The 19,871-nt window shown below is 43.8% G+C and overlaps 1 long non-coding RNA gene across 1 annotated transcript in view; it reads right to left on the reverse strand.

The window, feature by feature from the left end:
• Positions 1-5,784: 5,784 nt before the first annotated feature.
• LOC140910391 (uncharacterized) overlaps positions 5,785-19,871 on the reverse strand; it is a 105,205-nt gene continuing 91,118 nt past the window's right edge. The window contains exon 3 of the long non-coding RNA XR_012158563.1: positions 5,785-6,855. This is a non-coding gene — a long non-coding RNA (uncharacterized LOC140910391). The remainder of the gene's footprint in view (positions 6,856-19,871) is intronic.

Here is a 19,871-nt window from a genome sequence, read left to right on the forward strand (position 1 = left end):
GGACTCTCTCCAATTTATCCACATCCTTCTTGTAGTGTGGGGCCCAAAACTGGACACAGTACTCCAGATGAGGCCTCACCAATGTCGAATAGAGTGGGACGATCACGTACCTCGATCTGCTCGCTATACCCCTACTTATACATCCCAAAATGCCATTGGCCTTCTTGGCAACAAGGGCACACTGCTGACGCATATCCAGCTTCTCATCCACTGTCACCCCAGGTCCTTTTCCGCAGAACTGCTGCCTAGCCATTTGGTCCCTACTCTGTAGCTGTGCATTGGGTTCTTCCGTCCTGAGTGCAGGACCCTGCACTTATCCTTATTGAACCTCATCAGATTTCTTTTGGCCCAATCCTCCAATTTGTCTAGGTCCCTCTGTATCCTATCCCTGCCCTCCAGCGTATCTACCACTCCTCCCAGTTTAGTATCATCCGCAAATTTGCTGAGAGTGCAATCCACACCATCCTCCAGATCATTTATGAAGATATTGAACAAAACCGGCCCCAGGACCGACCCCTGGGGCACTCCACTTGACACCGACTGCCAACTAGACATGGAGCCATTGATCACTACCCGTTGAGCCCGACAATCTAGCCAACTTTCTACCCACCTTATAGTGCATTCATCCAGCCCATACTTCTTTAACTTGCTGACAAGAATACTGTGGGAGACCGTGTCAAAAGCTTTGCTTAAGTCAAGAAACAATACATCCACTGCTTTCCCTTCATCCACAGAACCAGTAATCTCATCATAGAAGGCGATTAGATTAGTCAGGCATGACCTTCCTTTGGCATAGAGTGCAGTGGGCACTGTACTTCAGCAGGGCTAAACTCCAGAGGGACGGGTGTTGAGTGCAGTGGGTACTGGGAGTCTGCAGGGCTGGACTGTGATGGGGCAGGAGTGGAATGCAGCGGGTACAGATTGGAGCCAGGAGGTTGATAAGAGTGTGTTGGCGGTGTCCAGGGGGTGCATGGGAAAAAGTTTTGCAACAGTGGCTGCAGGGGAGGGCGGGTGCAGAGCTGCTCGATTTGCATGTCCGCTTGGCGCTCCATAATGTTTAAGAGCCGCTCCATGGCTTCGGTCTGGTGCACTATGTTCTCCTTTTGGTCTCTCTTCTCACTGTCCCGCCATGCCTCCAATTCTTGTTTTTCGGCCACAGAGTGCATCATGACATCACGCAGAAAGTCCTCTTGGCCGCTTTCTAATTCTGTGCAGCCATTCAGCTGGCAATAACAAAGAGGGAGGCTGGGTTCCCAAGGTCATATCCATGAAGCCAAAATGCAACATTTTACAGAAGCAGTATTGTTTGCAACACACAGACCACTGATTCAATAATTTAAAACACAGCTACTATTCACATACCTGTCGCTAACTGGCTGACCCCAGGCAAGTACAAATGAGCCATAAGACCCCCAAAATGGAGAGTAAGCACAGGGGCAGGGGTAATCGGTGTTCCAGGACAGTATGGTGAACTGGGCACGTGGCTCTTGGGGAGGGCCACGTAGGCAGGGCACTGGGGGGGGGGGCTCTTGGGGAGGACATTGTAGGGTCAGCCTTATAATCATGACTATTCTCGCATTTTCCACAGGCTGTGTTCATTATGGAAGATATCTCGTTGCTGAGGGTGAGCAGGAAATCAAGGGAGGATCTTCTCCAAGACTGCAGCTTCCGGCCTGGCCCTTATGCAGCTCGCCTGTGTGCATCAATGGTCCTGTCCCCGCCCTCCCAGAAATGGCAGAATGGCATGGGAAAGTTACCCTTAATGGGGCAAGAAACAAAGCAGCTCTGCCAAAGGACCTGCAGTAGTGGATTGCTCAGTATCTCCAAGAGAGTTTTGTGGAGATCTCGGAGGCAGATTCCTGTGAAGTGAGGGAGTCAATCAACACCCTGTTCTGCCACTCAGACTAGGCATGTGGTGGTACACACATCATACAGACACAAGCCTGCTTTCTGCAACCCTCCTGCCCCCAACAACTCGCTTCAGCGATTCTAAAATCAAAACCACTTACCAGGGGCCTCCTCTCCTGTTTGCGCTTCGCCAAGCTCTGACAGCTGTGACTGGCTAGCCTCCCCCAGGGTAGCGAAGATGTCCTGGCTACATGCAACTCTGACCCCCAAGTCATCCTCTGCCTCTGGGTCCCCCTCCCCATCCTCGTCCAAAATTTCCTTCTCCTGGCTCAGTCCACTCTCGTCTGGCACGGGAACCACCGAAGTATCCACAGTGGCCTTCACAGTGGAGGTGGGGTCTCCACCAAGTATCCTGTCCAGCTCTTTGTAGAACCGGCAGCTCATGGACACAGCACCGGTTTGCCTCCCGTGCTTTGTGGTAGGTGTTCCACAGCTCCTTCACTTTCACCGTGCACTGCAATGTGTTCCGGTCATGGCCCCTTTCTGTCATGCATCATGAAATCTGTCTGTAGGTATCATAATTCCTATGGCTGGAGTGCAGCTGGGACTGGAAAACCTCCTCTCCCCACATGCTGATGAGGTCCAGCAGCTCAGCATTGCTCCAAGTGCAGGGATCACCTGGTGCATGGAGTAGACATGGTCACCTGTAAAGATGCGCTGAGACCACTACACACATCACTGAGGAAACAGGAAGGGGACTTTCAAAATTCCCAAGGAATTTAAGGGTGGGGCTCACGGTTGTTCACCTGAGGGCAGGGCAGTAGAGTTCAAACCAATGACCAGAGAGGCAAGAACAGGCATTGAGGAAGGCCAGAGGCCAATCGCAGCGCTGTAATCGACCAGGAGGCCAATCGCGGTGCTATAATCAACCAGGGTGTCTACACTAGCACTGTAGCCCCAGTGCAGAAAGTTCTATGCCTCTCGTCGGGGTGGTTTTTTTTTACAGCACTGCAACTGTGCAGTTTTTGTGCACTAAGTAGCTTGGCAGTGTGTACATCTCGGGAGTTACACCACAGAAAACTGCTTTCCTGCGCAGAAACTTGCCAGTGTAAACAAAAGACAAAGAAATTGAGAGGAAAAGAAGGTAAGAGAAAGAGAGCAAGTAAAATTTTCTGAAGTGGCTTTTGAAATTGGGACTTAGGAACCTGAGTCATTGAGGGTATGTCTCCACTGCAGTTGGAAGCATGCCTCCCAGCCTGGATAGAGAGACACGAGCCAGCTCCACTCAAGCTAGCACACTAAAAATATCAGTAGGGTCACTGCAGCACTAGCAGAAACTTGGGCTAGACACCTGTCATAAAAATAGAGGGAAGGGTAACCACCTTTCTGTATACAGTACTATAAAATCCCTCCTGGCCAGAGGCAAAACCCTTTCACCTGAAAAGGGTTAAGAAGCTAAGATAACCTCACTGGCACCTGACCAAAATGACCAATGAGGAGACAAGATACTTTCAAATTGGGAGGGGGGGAAACAAAGGGTCTGTCTGTCTGTCTGTGTGATGCTTTTGCCGGGAACAGATCAGGAATGCAGCCTTACAACTGTTAGTAAGTAATCTAGCTAGAAATGCATTAGATTTCCTTTTGTTTAATGGCTGGTAAAATAAGATGTGCTGAATGGAATGGATATTCCTGTTTTTGTGTCTTTTTGTAACTTAAGGTTTTCCCTAGAGGGATTCTCTATGTTTTGAATCTGATTACCCTATAAGGTATTTACCATCCTGATTTTACAGAGGTGATTCTTTTACCTTTTCTTTAATTAAAATTCTTCTTTTAAGAACCTGATTGATTTTTCATAGTTCTTAAGATCCAAGGGTTTGGGTCTGTGTTCACCTGTACCAATTGGTGAGGATTTTTATCAAGCCTTCCCCAGGAAAGGGGGTGTAGGTCTTGGGGAGATACTTTGGGGGAAGACGTCTCCAAATGGTCTCTTTCCCTGTTCTTTGTTTAACAGGCTTGGTGGTGGCAGCATACGGTTCAAGGACAAGGCAAAGTTTGTACCTTGGGGAAGTTTTTAACCTAAGCTGGTAAGAATAAGCTTAAGGGGTCTTTCATGCAGGTCCCCACATCTGTACCCTAGAGTTCAGAGTGGGGAAGGAACCTTGACAACACCCAAGCTCAGAGCCAGGAGTTAGGTGAGCTTGAGAGCCCAAGGTGGCCCGCAACATCCATACTCTGATTTTCCATACTGAGCCGCAACATCCATACTCCTATTTTCAGCACAACTAGCTTGAGCTGAGCTGAGCTAACACAAGTCTGTCTACCTGGACTGGGAGGCATGCTTCCACAGACATTTTTGACTTTAAGATGCTTACGTGAGCCAAACCTCCAAAGATTTTAAGTTTGCTCATCATTATTAGGGTCATTTGGAGTTAATCCTTTGAAAACTAAGTGCATGCCACTTGACAACTGTAACATCCAGAGTTAAGAGGTCACCACTGGAAAGGGCTGTGCAAGTGAGGAGAGAGGATTTTTGTCCAAAAACCCAACTTGCCTTCACCTGTCAGGAAGTCTAGACCTTTGCATCTGCTTTGATTCATTTCCTGCCTCTGAAATGTGCAGACTTTTATTCAGATCCTCTGGGCCTGATCCTGAAGGCTGCTGAGAAACCACAACTCCCATTGAAGATAAATATCTGATTGGTCTCTGCTTACTTGTGGATTTGAAATTAATGTCAGACTGGAGACTTGTTTCCATTACATGCTTATTATTCCAAGTAGATATGACATATCGGATATGTATCAAAGTGGTTGGACATGATCTAATTAAAATCTATCACCTGAGAGAGGAGATGGGACTTGCACCAAACTGTAGTTGTCAGACTGACTCTTGTAGTACAATGAGGAAAATAAATACCATGGTCAAGGACTGTCTACTGAGAACACCCTGCCACCAACCCTCAGAATCTTAAACCTAGAGCAGAGATGGGCAAACTATGGCCCATGGGCCACATCCAGCCCGTGGGACCATCCTACCCAGCCCCTGAGCTCCCAGCCGGGGAGGCTAGCCCCGGCCCTCCCCCGCGTCCCCCGTCCCCCGCAGTGACGCCGCTGCACGGGTAGCACAGCTTGCGCCCGCCCACCTCCCAGGCTTTCCAATAAGCCTGTCCTGCCGCTCTGAGCAGCATAGTAAGGGGGCGGGGGGAGAGGGGATTGGATAAGGGGCAGGTGGTCAGATGGGGGACAGTCAGGGGACAGGGGGCAGTTGGATGGGGTGGAGATTCGGGGGGGGCAGGTCAGGAGACAGGGAGCAGGGGGGTTGGATGGGGGGTGAAGTCCTGGGGGGGGGGGACACTTAGGGACAGGGGTCCCGGGAGGGGTGGTCAGGGGACAAGGAGTGGGGGTCCTGGGGGCCTGTCAGGGGACGGGGGTGTGGATAGGGGTCGGGACAGTCAGGGGACAGGGAGCGGGGGGGGAGGGTGAATAGAGGGTAGGATTCCGGGGGGGTGGTGATTAGGGGCAGGGGGTCCCGGGAAGGGGCAGTCGATTAGGGGCAGGGGGTCCTGGGAGGGGGCGGTCAGGGGACAATGAGCGGGGACGTTGGATGAGTCGGGAGTTCTAAGGGGGGGCACTCAGGGGACAGGAAGTGGGAGGGGGTGGATAGGGGGCAGGGGCCAGGCTGTTTGCAGAGGCACAGCCTTCCCTACCTGGCCCTCCATACTCTTGGGCCAAAAAGTTGCCCACTCCTGACCTAGAAGCTATTAGTTTTACTGCCCCAGCACATACAGCATTAGTAAAAGTAGCCCATTCCACAGCCAAGAAGAATTACCTTCATCTTTAGCATGAGATAAAGTCAATTTTTAAATAAAAATACGTCTAAGCTTTATAACTAAAAAAAAATATACAAAGGACTGGATCTGGATAGCTTTATTCTGAATTATGGAAAGTTACAATGAAAACAGCCATGGGAAGAAAGACTAAATATATGAAAGCAAATCTCACACAACTGTGATAGGAACATGGCCAAATATGGGTCTCTCTTCAATCAGCTCTTTTAATTTCATTTTAAACAAGCCAAGTCCTAACTGAGCATAAGCCTCTACAAAGTTTTTGTATATATTTCATCTTCACTACTGCCCTGAAAGCCAGCTAGTAAAACAAGAGAAACTACTATCAGGAAAACGATAAGAATCTAGATGCTTTTAGCTACTTAAGGCTACCACACAGGATCCGTTTCCTTGCAAGGACATTTCATTTTATTCACACTCTTTCCATCTCAATTGGTCAGCAGTAAAACACAAATGATGCTACTGCTAGCCCTCTTGTGTCAAAATGCCCCTTAAGTGAAGCCTATAGGTATTTCTTTCTGACACACCCACACAAACCCTATTCAATCTGTTCTTCCCACATAAAAATATGTGGGTGGCAATCATGTCTTGTCTCCTATGGGAGAGTATTATATATTATTAACTGCCTTTCCATTAGAGTAAGGCCTGTCAGAGATGAGCATCTTCTCCTCTGTATGAATAGTATGTGTATGCAGTACACAATTTCTTATACTGTCCATTAGCTAACTGAGAGTTGCATTTACCGTTATGGTAGTCTTTCTATTTTTTTTTTTTCCTTCTTCCATGGGTAATGGTGCGTGGAATGAATGTCTGAATCTTGAAATAGCATCTTAGACTAGTAATCTTTAAAAAAGTTTCCAGCATCAGAAAACAAAACAAAACAAGAGAGCAACTCTTTGCTCTGTTTCCTTTGTCAGAGAGAAGCCTTTGGTTTGATACCACTGAAAGGCAGAAAACACAAGTACAACTGTAATAATTAGAGTGCAAAGCACCCTCATCAGAGAAAGTCAGCTAGGCACATTCGGTTTTGTTTGCTCTACTGTATTCACGGCTTATCATTGGACTCGACTCTTTCCCAGCCCTTCAGTTTTGTTGATACTGTTGTCATACAGGTTGCAAAGTTCTCTGGTGATGGCCGGATGCTGCCCTTCAGTTCCATGATACTGTGTTATAAAAAGAAGGAAGTACTGGGCTGTGAATTAGCCACAATTGCATGCATGATAAGCTTACAACATCCCGCTGTTCACCATGTCAACATTCCAGGCATACTAGATGTGAATTATTTCTTAGATTCCATTTTCCTCCTTGATGGAACTTTAAAGCCTTTCTTATAGACAAAATTATATGCCTCATAGCTAAATGAGAAATATGAACAAATAGAGAACGATTTACTAATTAATTTACTAATTAGTCACCAGCATGAAGGTGAGAAATACAACATGTGGCCACTCCCTTGCCTGGTGTCATGTTCTTACTCCTGGGCTATATCTATGCTCCCAACCAGTGGTGTGATTCCCCTGATGGTGTACATATACTCACGTTAGCTCTCATCAAGCTAGCGTGAGTGTAAAGAGCAGTATAGCCATGGTAGCAGAGGCACAGCTGAACCGCGCCAAGTACAAAATGGCCTCAAACTGGTGGGTAGGTATTCAGCACAGCTCAGCCATGCCTCCAATGCCACTATAGCGACACCACTTTTATACTTGATACTTTTATACTTATCCTAGCACAAGAATATGTACACGAGCAGGGGAGTCACAGCCCTAGCTCACAGCGTAGACGTAGCCAAGTGATAAGAATGTGACCTCAGACACAGAAGTAACCCCATGTATTTTTCTGAAGCTATCACAGGGGGTTTCTTCTCTGATTTTGTTAGTGGATTGTGTGTTCATGAAAGGTGCTGGAACAGCAGCCCTGGAGATTAAAGCTCTCAGTCTATGGAACGGAATGATAGAGCACAGAAAGCAGCAGTACTTCTCCATGCTGTGCTTCCAACGTGCTTTCGCTCCAAATGTGTGTGGACCATATCTAGAGATGAAGGGATCCTGCCCTCGACGTGCCCAGTCAGCCCTTGGCCTCTCTGGAAAGACCAACAGAAAATGTGCCAATAATCACAAATAGTAGTGGTGGTTTTCTGTGACGTGGACACGTGGACACATGGTTGCTGGAACTGAACTTGGGGCTTGTGTACACAGTCAGTTGGTGCGCAGCAAGCCAGGGTAGGGATGTTCAGCACTCTAGCCTGCCATGCACTAACTGGTTGTGTGGACACCGCTTCTGCGCCCTGCAAGTTATACAGTGCACTTTGACATACTGTTGTAACTTGTAGTGCGCAGCGGCATGGTCCACACAGCCAGTTAGTGCGTGATAAGCTAGCGAGCTGTACATTCACACCCTTGCTTGCTGCACACTAAGTGTCTGTGTGGACAAGCCCTAAGACAAAACTCCTATTACAAGAACATTCAAAAAAAAAAACCCTATCAGATAGTAATAACACCTCTCAGATGTGTCATGAGAATAAAAATATTACAGTCAAATTTTTCAAACGTAGATGCCTAGAATTGGGAGATGAAAGCAACATTTCACAGGTGCTAGCACCTATCATGCCTTGAGGGATTTGTGAGTGAAAGTGGAGGCATCGTAGGTTACAAAAGACAATAAATTGGAACATTTAAAAATGGGTCCACTCCCACACACTTTTGCAGATCTTATATACATAAAAAAATTCAGATAGATACAAACCCGTGATCAAATAACCCCCCGAGGAAATGGACTTGTGCCCCAGATCCCTAACACACAAGCTAGCTCAGAGTTCTGACCACACCCTTCACTGCTCTGACCAAATAAGCACACACGCACACTTGATTAAACTGTTTCTTACAAGTAATTGGTGGATTGTAACAGGTGTAACAGAAGATGAAGAGCAGGACCTTTAGGGTGACCAGATAGCAAGTGTGAAAAATCAGGAAAGGAGGTAGCAGGCAATAGTTGCCTATATAAGACAAAGCCCTGAATATTGGGACTGTTCCTATAAAATCAGGACATCTGTTCACCCTAAGTACATTCTAAAAATGCACTTGATGGATGTATTGAGTACTTCCATATGCAAAGCAGGAGACTTAACTTATCTCCCATTCCTCTGGCTAGAGGCAGCGCACTGACGTTATTAATCAAATGAAACACGCGAAGATATGTAACTGCTGCAACTATCCAGCATACGTGGTTATGAAATTGTTTCTATAGCAGAATGATTGTAGGGAAAGAAGTGGAAAACGGAAACCACTAAATTCAAGTTCAGGTAGCTAGGCTGATATTGGGCAAAAAATTTCAGTCAATAGTAAATTCACCAAAAAAATGCAGTTTCAGGCTGACAAACTCTGCAAATTTGGGTCGAATTTGGTGAATGCTTTCAGCTGAATAAAAACTCAAAAAAATTGCAGCTGTTCATTTCGAAATATCATTTTTGAAGTGACCCATCTCATTTTGAACATGTTTTTGAAATGACATTTGCAATACTTCATTTGACCCAAAACACAAAATTTTTCAGTTTTTCTTGTTGGCAAGAAATTGTTTGTTTGTTTGGCAACTGAACCAAAAAAATAAGTCAGTTATTAGCTGAGCTCTACTTTACAGTATAGAATGGGGTAAGGACATTAAATGATACATTGCCAGGCCCAAAATGAGAAAGGTGATGGCACCCTTCACAAACTGACTGCATCTGCACATGCAATTACTGTTATGATGATACAGAATGAAAGACAATTAATTCAGCCCATGCACTTGTTCAATGTACTATATGAAATATCATTCTTTTTGAGATGAGGAATAGATAACAGTTCCCCCAACCACCTTGGCTGGGGTTCGTACACTGAGGCAATTCATTGAACACAGAAACCAGGGCCCATGACTGCACCCCTTGTAAATAAGACTTTATGTCCATATTAACTTACTTGTTTGTGTGTCTGTGATAGAGCAAATTGGATGTTCAGTTTGCTAAATAGATGGTGATAATTATCTTAAAATTCCCCAGGACTGTTCCCTGCCAAGCTTTCCCTAAATACTCCTAACTATCACGCTGAAAAAAATAAAAACCAAATGGTCATCCAGTCAGAGAGCAAACATACCTGTATGTGACTTAGGTGATCCACACAGCTCAAAGAGTAAATTCCAAGTATCAAATTCACTATCAGTGTTCATTTGAGGGTAATAATCCACCAGCTAAAGATGGTCAAGCAGAAGATTTGAATAATTACAAAGAGAGTGATCAAATCTGTAAAAATCATTATCTGTTTTTGGATAATTCAAGAACAGGAAAATGGACTGAATCTAAAGAATACATTTTTTCAGGATGAAATGTTTCACCAAGCCTATGTATAAATATTTTCCCCCCATGATAGTTCATGTCCAGACAAAGCATGTTACAAATAAAGAAAGTATAAAAATACAGGAAGGAAGGGAGGGGAAACACAACTTTGTTGTGTTATACTTGGGAAATAATTTGAGTTTATCCTGATTTTAAAGGTGTCTTCTGCAGAAAGCAACAAAGGTCCCTTTTTCTGTGGGAACTGCCCTTTTAGGGAAGGTGTGGCAAAGCCATCTGCTGCTTTATTGTAACTATTCTCAGGCTCATTTTGTGGTAAAGCAATTAAACCATACTAATCACAGAAACAGACTGTTCAGCCAGCAAACAGAGGATGCCAGATTCCACAGAATCCTAACCCGCATGTATTGAAATTACAGGCTTAGCTTGCAATTTTATGGGCGAGTGTTTTTGTGTTTATTGATCTGGACCAAGTTCAGGTCCTATAGGAGGAATATGACAGATTTCATCTGTTTGACAGCCAAATCTAATTGTATTTTCAGTATGAAATGACCAAAGACAAAAGTGCACATGTCTAGGTACTTCGCTGGAGTGCCATATGGAGGTTTAGATAATGGCTGTGTTGATTGTTAGAGCTCCCTATAATAACTGGACATGGCCTGCATCCTGAACAACTAAAGCAAGGAAGTACACATCTGAGCTTCCTTTTAAAGGGAGGATTAAAAGTGATCTGATTTTAATGCAAGATGTGGGTGTATGCGTGCTCGACTTTTCAAGAGAATTAGTACTCAAATACTTATATATATCCCATTTATTGCTAGATAACATCACATAACCCTATATGGCACATAGCAATCCCATCTGTACAATGTTTCATACTAAAAGCGAAAAATGTGAAAGCAAAATAGCTTCCCCCACATTTGATCTATTTCTTCATAAAGATATTAAAACAAAAAGGGATATTCCCCAAAAAAGACATCACTCGAACTAATTTATAAACAGTGGATCGACTTCATGCTTTTTGTAGTTACATTCATTTTGGTGATTTTTCCTTTTTTTTTTGTTCCAAATGTTTTCTATGTTGTTTTATGATTCTTGTGGTGACACTTTATCTCCCATTTTCTTCTCCTCTCCCAAATCCTAAACCCCCCTACACACACTCATTTTTCAGTCAGTAGAACCTAATTTACTTGAAAAACAAAAACCAATTTAAATCTTTTTTCTCAGATACTTGTCCTCCCCTCCAAAAAAAACCCCTAACCAATTAACATATAGAAATATTTATATTATATATTGATTATCACAAGGAAATGAAACATCAGTAAGTTATTTCAAGACCTGTACCAACTACCCCCTTCATGGCCATCAAATGTAAAGTCTCCAGAACTCCAGCTGAACATTGATTTAAGTTGTTCTTCCCATATTTTTAATTAGTACATTAAACTGGAAGTTAAACATAATCTTTGTGTCACAGTTGCCTGCTACTGGTATAATAGATATTAAAAGAGGTTAAAAACTTTTAATATTGGCATTGTTTGAAAACCTTAGCTGGTTCTTCTATATATCACGTTCATTGTTAAAAGAAAGGACTAATTTTGTGTAATAACTATATTATTAGTACAATCTTTGCAATGAAAACAAGTATCAGGACTTTTTTGCCTAATATATTTTGTGAACAGTAATGTATTCTAATACAATGACCTTTTTGATATTCTCCATTCTGATTGGCTGGCCTTTCACCCCTTTCCTTTGGGGTGGTGAGAGTGTAAACTGGTGTGAGGGGAGGATATAATGGAAGAATATTGAAGTGGTCAGGTTCTAAACAACACACATATATAACTCAAAGAATAAGTGAGGGATTAAAATATAGTTACCGTTTTAGTAGGAATGGCAACATAACATGGCATAACTGTAATCCACTGACATAATACTGTACCAAGTAGCCTCCAAGTCAGGTGGTGGATTCAAGTCCCATTGCATGACTTAGTGCTGACTCTAGACAGGCCACTAATATTAAAGGTACCATCCTTCAAGAAAGACACAGAACTAAGTTCCATTCAGCCAGTCTCTGGTGGCCTGTCCAGGTGAAAATTAAAGATACCATTGCAGTTTTCAAAAAGAATAGCAGATAACCCAGTGTTTGTGTCCAAAGTTATATGAGCTACTGCTCAGTACACAGTGATTGCTCTATTTGCCTACACAATCAGTGCACTACTAGTATCCAAGTCATTATCCTAATGTGCTTTTTGGATAGTTTGATTACAAAAGGCATTACCTAGATTTAAAAGCCACGTAATAGTAGTGTATTATAATTCTAGCCCATTATAATTATAGGCTTTGGAGTGTAAATTTGGAGTTTTCATTAGTTGCTGTTTAACTGAGGGCAGAATTTGGTCCACTGTACAGCATTCATACACGCACACATCCATATGCGAGCGCACTGCATTGCCGAATACAGGGGGCTGCCATGTGAGCACCAAAATCATTTTGCTTTGTTGTTCCTTATAAATTATGGAATATAGCAAGTTACTCTTTTCTCAGACACTCAACAAATAGCGAGGCTGGTGATTGTTCTTTAGGGGGCCACCCAAAGAACCAAACACCTCAGCACACCAATTGGAGATTACTGGAGGTGGGGAAGAGAACAAGGAAAGAGAGGGGCAAAGAACAGACAGAACAGTCAGGTGTTAAGAGAGATGGGGTATCTTTGAGCGAAGGAAGCAAGAAATGTGGGGAATTGAAGAGAGAATTTCAAGAGGAGGAAAAGGGAAGTGAGGGTGACAGAATATCAGAGCAGGTGAGTGAGTGGCAAGATGCCACTCACATATGCCAGGGAAGGCCTGCCCGATATCCACTCCCTTAAAGATGTCAGAGGGGAGGTGAAAACTTCTACTCTTGCTTCCAAAAATGCCAGACATAGAAAAACATGTCAAGATTTCTCCAAACATGACAGTAAGGGGAGCCAGGGACTGTTAGGCATTAACAACATAGGTATGTGCTGCTACGTTGGGCAGGCAAAAGGAAGTCAACAGCAGTCTGAAAAAAGATTCTCCATTTCAACCATATTCCAAAATTCTGCAGATACAGTGTACAGATGGCCCTCACGTACCCTTCCTGGGGCCTAGTGGCCAACAACCCTCCTTCACACTCCAGCTTTCTTGCCTCTTGTTAAATGTTGGTAACTCTGGGGAAGGTTTACTTCCTTGGGCTCAAATGGAAGCTACACACACCACTTGCCATTTGTCTGCAAATCACAGGGGCACACTGCAGTCCATGTCCATGTATTTGCAGAGAGGACATTTTAGTGTCACTGTCAGGTCTTGTTTACGTTGGGAATTTGCACCAATTTTAGCCATTGTAGCTGCACTGGTGCAAACCCCTTGCATAGACAAGGCAAAGATGCAAGGGGTACGCTTCACAGGTGCAAATACCTTTGTTTTGTTTGTAGTAGGGGTTTGCACCAGTGCAGTAACATTGGTGGCTGAAATCAGGGCAAATCCCCAATGAAGACAAATGGCCCACGTGCTCATAGCCCTTTGAACTCCCCTACAATCGCTTTAGCTAAAGATCCAAAGGCGGCCCAAGTTGAAATCTTCAAGAACTTCAAATTGGGTCACCCAGAACAGAGAGAGAAAAGGAATGCCTCCATCAGTCCGTATCCATTTGCTGTCTGTTGTCCTATAATTAGATTGTAAGTTTCTTGGGATAGGAACCATTGTTTGTTCTGTGCTTGTACAGCGCCTAGCATGACTAGGGTTCCCAGGCACAACAACAACATAAATAAAGAGAGTATTTTTTATTTTTGAAACGTATTTTTAGCTTTTAAGTGAGAAAAGTTTTATTTTAAAGAAGAGGAAAACAAGATTTAACAAACTTTAAAAAAAAATTAGTGTGTTCCAAATATCTTCTTGGTAAAAATTGTCTTGTTTGGTTAAATGCACCATGGTTTCTCCTTCAGCATTCACATTTGATGTTTAAATAATACAAACATTAATAAATAATAATAGTTTTGCAAATCACATGCAGACAACCCAAATCCTTCCCTACCTTGCGGGGGGTGGGTGGGGTGGGAATCTTGGTTCTACTAATTCTCAGCTAACACAGGGTCTGAATCTGCTCTTACGTGTATAGTATAAGTCACAAGCATCTCCCCTGAGGAAAGTGGGAGGAGATTTTGGTCTGATAGTCACAAAGAAATCTACCTATCACATTTCACCATGAGCATCTAGTGAATGACTCAGTATAATTGAAGTCTGACCCTTGGGAAACACTGCCAGTAACTGGTTTATTTCTTATCTTTGCTTCTCAGCAGAGGACCAAGTTCTTCTGTTTTTTTACAAATAGCCATAAATTTTTCAATCAGTGAACAGACACACTCATTCCATTTGGTTTCTATTCCTTTTTGTTTGGTATTTGGACGGAAAGGCAGGGGGATGTATCTCTATCAACACTATACACTGTGTTTCTCACAAACGGTGTTGAAGCCCTATGGGATGGCACTAAAAAGAAGTTCATGCTGTAAATAACTTGGATGAGTTTTCAAATTAAGTGCAGCATTTTAGCCACATGGTTCCCATCTACATTAACTGCTTCGCTGCTGCCTCAAACATGTACACCACATGTGCTTTCAGTTCTACCCTACATAACCACCATATGCTCACATGCCAGCATATTTAAAAAGCTGAAGCTGCAATCAAGGCACTCCTGTATTCTGCCACAGCACAGCAGCTAGTGTGGAAGACCAGCAAACACATTGGTATAAGGCATGGCTAGGATAATAACTCACAACCTTATTCTGTTACCCTTCCTCATACTGTGTGGTACTTCAGTGGAGCTGAACACCAACACCAAGATCAGGTCCAAAATCTTTACTATAAACATTATCAAACTTGTAACAGCTGGACTTCTTTTCACAAAGGGAGGGTTAATGGGAAGAATGCAACATTTCTGCACATTATTTCTGAAATGCTCTGTTAAATTACAACTGAATAGGAATTTTTTTAAAATCTATTTACCTACAGAATGGTGAACCACCATCTATACCATTCCACAAAATAGGCCAAATCTCACATTTATAAAATACCGTAATGGAGGGGGTGGAGGTGAAAGTACACGTGTACAGACAGCACAGCTGGTAACTGGATAGAATCAAAACTTTTCAAGCATTTGTCATAGGACCTACACTGCTTGCAGCTAACACAAGATATGTCTACACTTTGACCTGGAGATATAAATTCCAGTTTATAGAGACATATCTGCACTAGCTCTAATCTATCTAGCTCACTAAAAATAGAGCATAGCCATGGGGGCGCAAGGGGATAGCTTCCCCAAGTACAGACCTTTGAACGGGTACGTACTTGGGGTGGCCTACCACTTGCGCTGCCAGGGGTACACTATTTTTAATGCACTAGTTTGATCAGACCTAGCGCAGGCATGTCTCCTCAAGCTGGAATTTACACGTCCAGCTCAAAGTGCAGACATACCCACAGAATCTTCTTTTGATCAGGTGGCAGGGGCCTGCTGTTTAGGAGCATGATAATCCAAGCTCTATCACACTGTGCTGCATAGCTAAAGCCCATTACTCCTAGGTGGCCAAGGATTGGTTGCAGCAACTGTAACACTAATGAAAAAGGAGCATGCTAGGAAACAGTAATGTGCTTGTAAGCCAGTCGGGCAAACTTTTGGCCCGAGGGCCACATCAGGGTTGTGAAATGGTATGGAGGGCTGGGTAGGGAAGGCTGTGCCTCCGCAAACAGCCTGGCCCCTGCCCCCATCCGCCCCCTCCCACTTCCTACCCCCTGACTGCCCCTCTCAGAACCCCCAACTCATCCAACCCGCCTGCTCCTTGTCCCCTGACTGACCCCCCAGGACCCAACCCCCATCCAACCCCTCCCTGCTCCCTGTCCTCTGACCGCTATCTACAATCCCACCCCCTGGAACTCCCAACTCACCCAACCCCCCACACACACTCCTTGTCCCCTGATTGCCCCCTCCCGGGATTCCCATCCCTAACTGCCCCAGGACCCCACCCCCCTATGCAACCCTCCCTGCTCCCTGTCTTCTGACCTCCCCCCCCCCCCGAACCTCCACCTGTACCCCGACTGACCCAGGGGGCCTCTTGTCCCTTATCCAACCCTCCCTCCCCTCGCCCCCTTATGCCGCTCAGAGCGGCAGGACAGGCTTATTGGAAAGCCTGGAAGGTGAACAGGCACAAACTGTGCTACCCACACAGCGGCATCACTGCAGGGGAGAGGGGACAGCGGGGGAGGGTCTGGGGGCTAACCTCCCCAGCCAGGAGCTCAGGGGCTGGGCAGGACGGTCCCGCGGGCTGTAGTTTGCACCCCTCTGTTGTAAGTCCTATGTAACAAAGCCTTAGAAAGGAGGGAGCTCAATACTGCCTGCTATTGGTGAAATCGGAGAAGAGCAGCCCACAGCTTCTTAAGAACTGCAGTTGGCAAGAATTGCATTGGAGAGAGCTCTCTGCTGGCATCTGTTGGAGAACTGACTAATAGGGCAGGCCTCTCTTGCATTGCTACGTGACAGTCTGGGACATTTTCATTAACATATAATTATATTTGACATTTGGGGACAATAAAATATAATGGACCTTTTTGGGAGATACCAGGACAGGACATCAACATTGAATGTGCCTGACCTAGACTGCTGTCAGGAACAGTTGGGACCAGCTATTTTAGACTTGATTCTAACCACCAAGCAGAAATTGGTTGCAAATCTGAAGGTGGAAGGCAATTTGGGAGAAAGTGATCATGAAATACATTTTGTGATTCTAAGGAAAGAAAAGAGTGAGAGCAGCAAAATAAGGACAAAGACTTCAAAAAAGCAAATTCAGAGAACTGATAGGTAAGGTCCCAAGGAAAGAAAATCTAAGGGGAAAAGTAGTTCAGGAGAACAGGCAATTTCTCAGCACAACAGCAAACTATCCCAGTGCAAAGGAAAGACGGGAAGAATAGTAAGAAGCCAATATGGCTCCATCGGGAGCTATTTAATGACTTGGCAATCAAAAAAGAATCCTATAAGAAGTGGAAACATGGATAAATTGCTAAGGAGAGATAACAAAAGAATAGCACATGCACATAGAAACAAAATCAGAAAGGCTAAGGCACACAGTGAGTCACACCTAGCAAGGAACATAAAAGGCAATAAGAGGAGGTTTTTTAAAGACCATAGTGGCCAGAACCTTCAGCCACTCATAACAGCCAAAGAAGGACTGAGGTTGGGACTACAGTTAAGACAGCTGGGGGGGGAGTCTTAGGTCATAGAATGGAATTTCTGGGTTTCCTAGATTCGTTCTCTTCCTTTTAACTCCTCCCCAATACAATTTTCTTTGTTCTAACCCCTGCTCATAGTGCTTATGAGCGGGGAAGAATTGCCCACCAGGGTCATCCAGGATGGTGTATATAGTTTCCCAGTTTTCGTACGGGGGCTTAAGTCAGTGTTAGTTATGTCTTTAAGGACACCCCTAGAAAACTGAGCCTGGCCCCTTTTTGCTACTGGCAGGAGAGTACTGTAGGACACAGACCTTAAATGGGCTAATTTTAGTTCACGAATCTTAGGAGTAAGTGTAAAAGGGGTTCAAACCAAATCCATGAAGGGGACTTTCTAGCCACTATATTTAAACAAAGTTTGAAGTTGCCACATGTACAGGAGGATGTTATGCAGTACAACACTTCCTGTTGACTCTTCCCTATCTCTCTCACACACACACACACACAGATACATACATGAACAAGTAACAGAGACCAAGCCTGGCAGTAGTAGATTGGCATAGTCATACTCAAGCCTGTACTCTACTGAGTTTACTTTATTTCAAGCCAAAAACTCACCCTTGAAATAGTACTCCCATTCTTTCTCCACATTAGTCTTCCCTTGAGGATCCACATCAAAGCCACATCTTTTGGGCAAAAAAATGATATGATTCTACTCAGAGTCCCTTCACAGTGTTCTTTGATCAGCCAGAAGAGTCACTGATGAACAATACCAGGCTCTCCCCTCTCTCGGTCCTGTATACACCAAGTTGTAAGGAATTGTATGGTAAAGTTGCTTTTAATGCCGACCCTGACTTTTATATGCAGAAAAACATTTATTGTGACCCAGGTAGGCCATGCAACTTTTATAGCATGTTGTGGGGGGGCATCAGAAAGAAAAAGGTTGAGAACGCCTGTCCTACAGGACAGTTGTCCACATCAGTTGAAACCACCATCACAACTGGCATTCCCAGTGGCAGTCTCAGCAAGTGCCAAGGATTCAGTGGGCACAGAGACTGGTTTCTCACCCAGATCTGATGTCGGCCCAGGTCAGATTTAAGGCACACGGACATGTTAACATGGGGATGATTGCAGTAGTGCTGACTATGTAACATGTGCCCCCAAAAAACTTCAATCTCCAGTGTTGTCAGTCTTGCAGCTTTCACAAGCCTTAAATTCACTGACATGAAAAAAAATAACCCAAGCAACATTTTCAAGCAATAAACAGATCATTTCTCTGAAAGGAAATGTAATTTCCTGGTAACTGTTGGAAATATTTAAAAAACCCATACATCTTTACAGCCAACTAGCTCATTTGAATATGGAAATTTCTCATCTTTTGTTTACAAAAGTTTCCAATTCACTTCTTGAAGCAGCTTTACCTCTCATCTTAAAAATCAATATCCCCAGTCAGTAAAACTGAATGTGGACCAATTTTCTGGTCCTGTTCTATCCTGCTTTCCTAATCACTGATTTGATATGTACAGGAAATTCATCTGCACTAGAATGTACAGACTTCTTCCCTCCAGAGGTCAGAGTGCTATGGGAACAACCCACAGAACTACATCCATTGCCTGGAGGCAGAGTTTTATTTCTGTCTAATTTAAAATAAATCAGCAGCTATTCTTTCCATTCAGTCCAGCATGGATAATTCCCTGAGGCAAAGGAAAATTGCCTTCATCATTGCATTGCCTGGTCCTGCTACAAGAATGCAATATTTTAAAGGCCTTGTTCTCATGAGAAAAATGCCATGAGCTATATTTATTTCTAGCTAATCCATTTCTATCTCTGCTCTAAGATTAAAGAATTAGGGACTGCTACAGATGCTGCCCTTATCATATTAATTACTGTAAATTGGCAGTAGTCTCAAAAAAAAAAAAAAAAAAAACCACTTCCAGAGCATGGGAGTGCCAGGTTCTATGCTTCAGGCATCAGAAAGAACATATTGAATGGATCTGTGTTATGCAATGCTAAACAAATGAAGTATGCGTTACATAGGAATGATTGGCATGATCCATCAGTCCTTACTGTGTCAAAATTCCCATTGACTAAAGACTGTAGGACCTAACCTTGTGTGTGCTAAAGTTTCTTTGTAGTCAAATGATTTCCAGTTCTGCTTTTTCCTTTTTCAAAGGAACACTTTGGGCTACACGTTTAAAAAGTGGTACATACTAGGGGCCTAATCCAAAATCCAAAGACTCTCTTTGACTTCAATAGACATTGGATTATGTCGTAGGTGATATTAGCCTTTTGCTTTCACTTCACTCTATGTAGGCCTGGTTGATTTTCATACGGTTCAGAGAGGTAAGAGATCAATTGATACCATTCTGTATTGTTAGATAATGCATGTAGGACTAGGCAAAGTTTTTTCAGTGAATAATAAATTTGCCCAAAAATGCATTTTTGGAGTACCCAAAGTGTTTGTAAACTAGAATCAAATTCAGTGAATAATTTCAGCCAAAAAATGGATTTATTTCCAAAAAAGTCAAAACAGTTCATTTCAGCCATTTCTAAACAAAATATTTTAACTTGGTTAAAACACTTTGGGCAACTTCCTGAAATGTTTTTGGGAGCTCTTACTGCACGAAGTTTA

Source organism: Lepidochelys kempii, chromosome 4 (assembly GCF_965140285.1).
Source record: "Lepidochelys kempii isolate rLepKem1 chromosome 4, rLepKem1.hap1, whole genome shotgun sequence".
Classification (NCBI taxonomy): Eukaryota; Metazoa; Chordata; order Testudines; family Cheloniidae; genus Lepidochelys; species Lepidochelys kempii.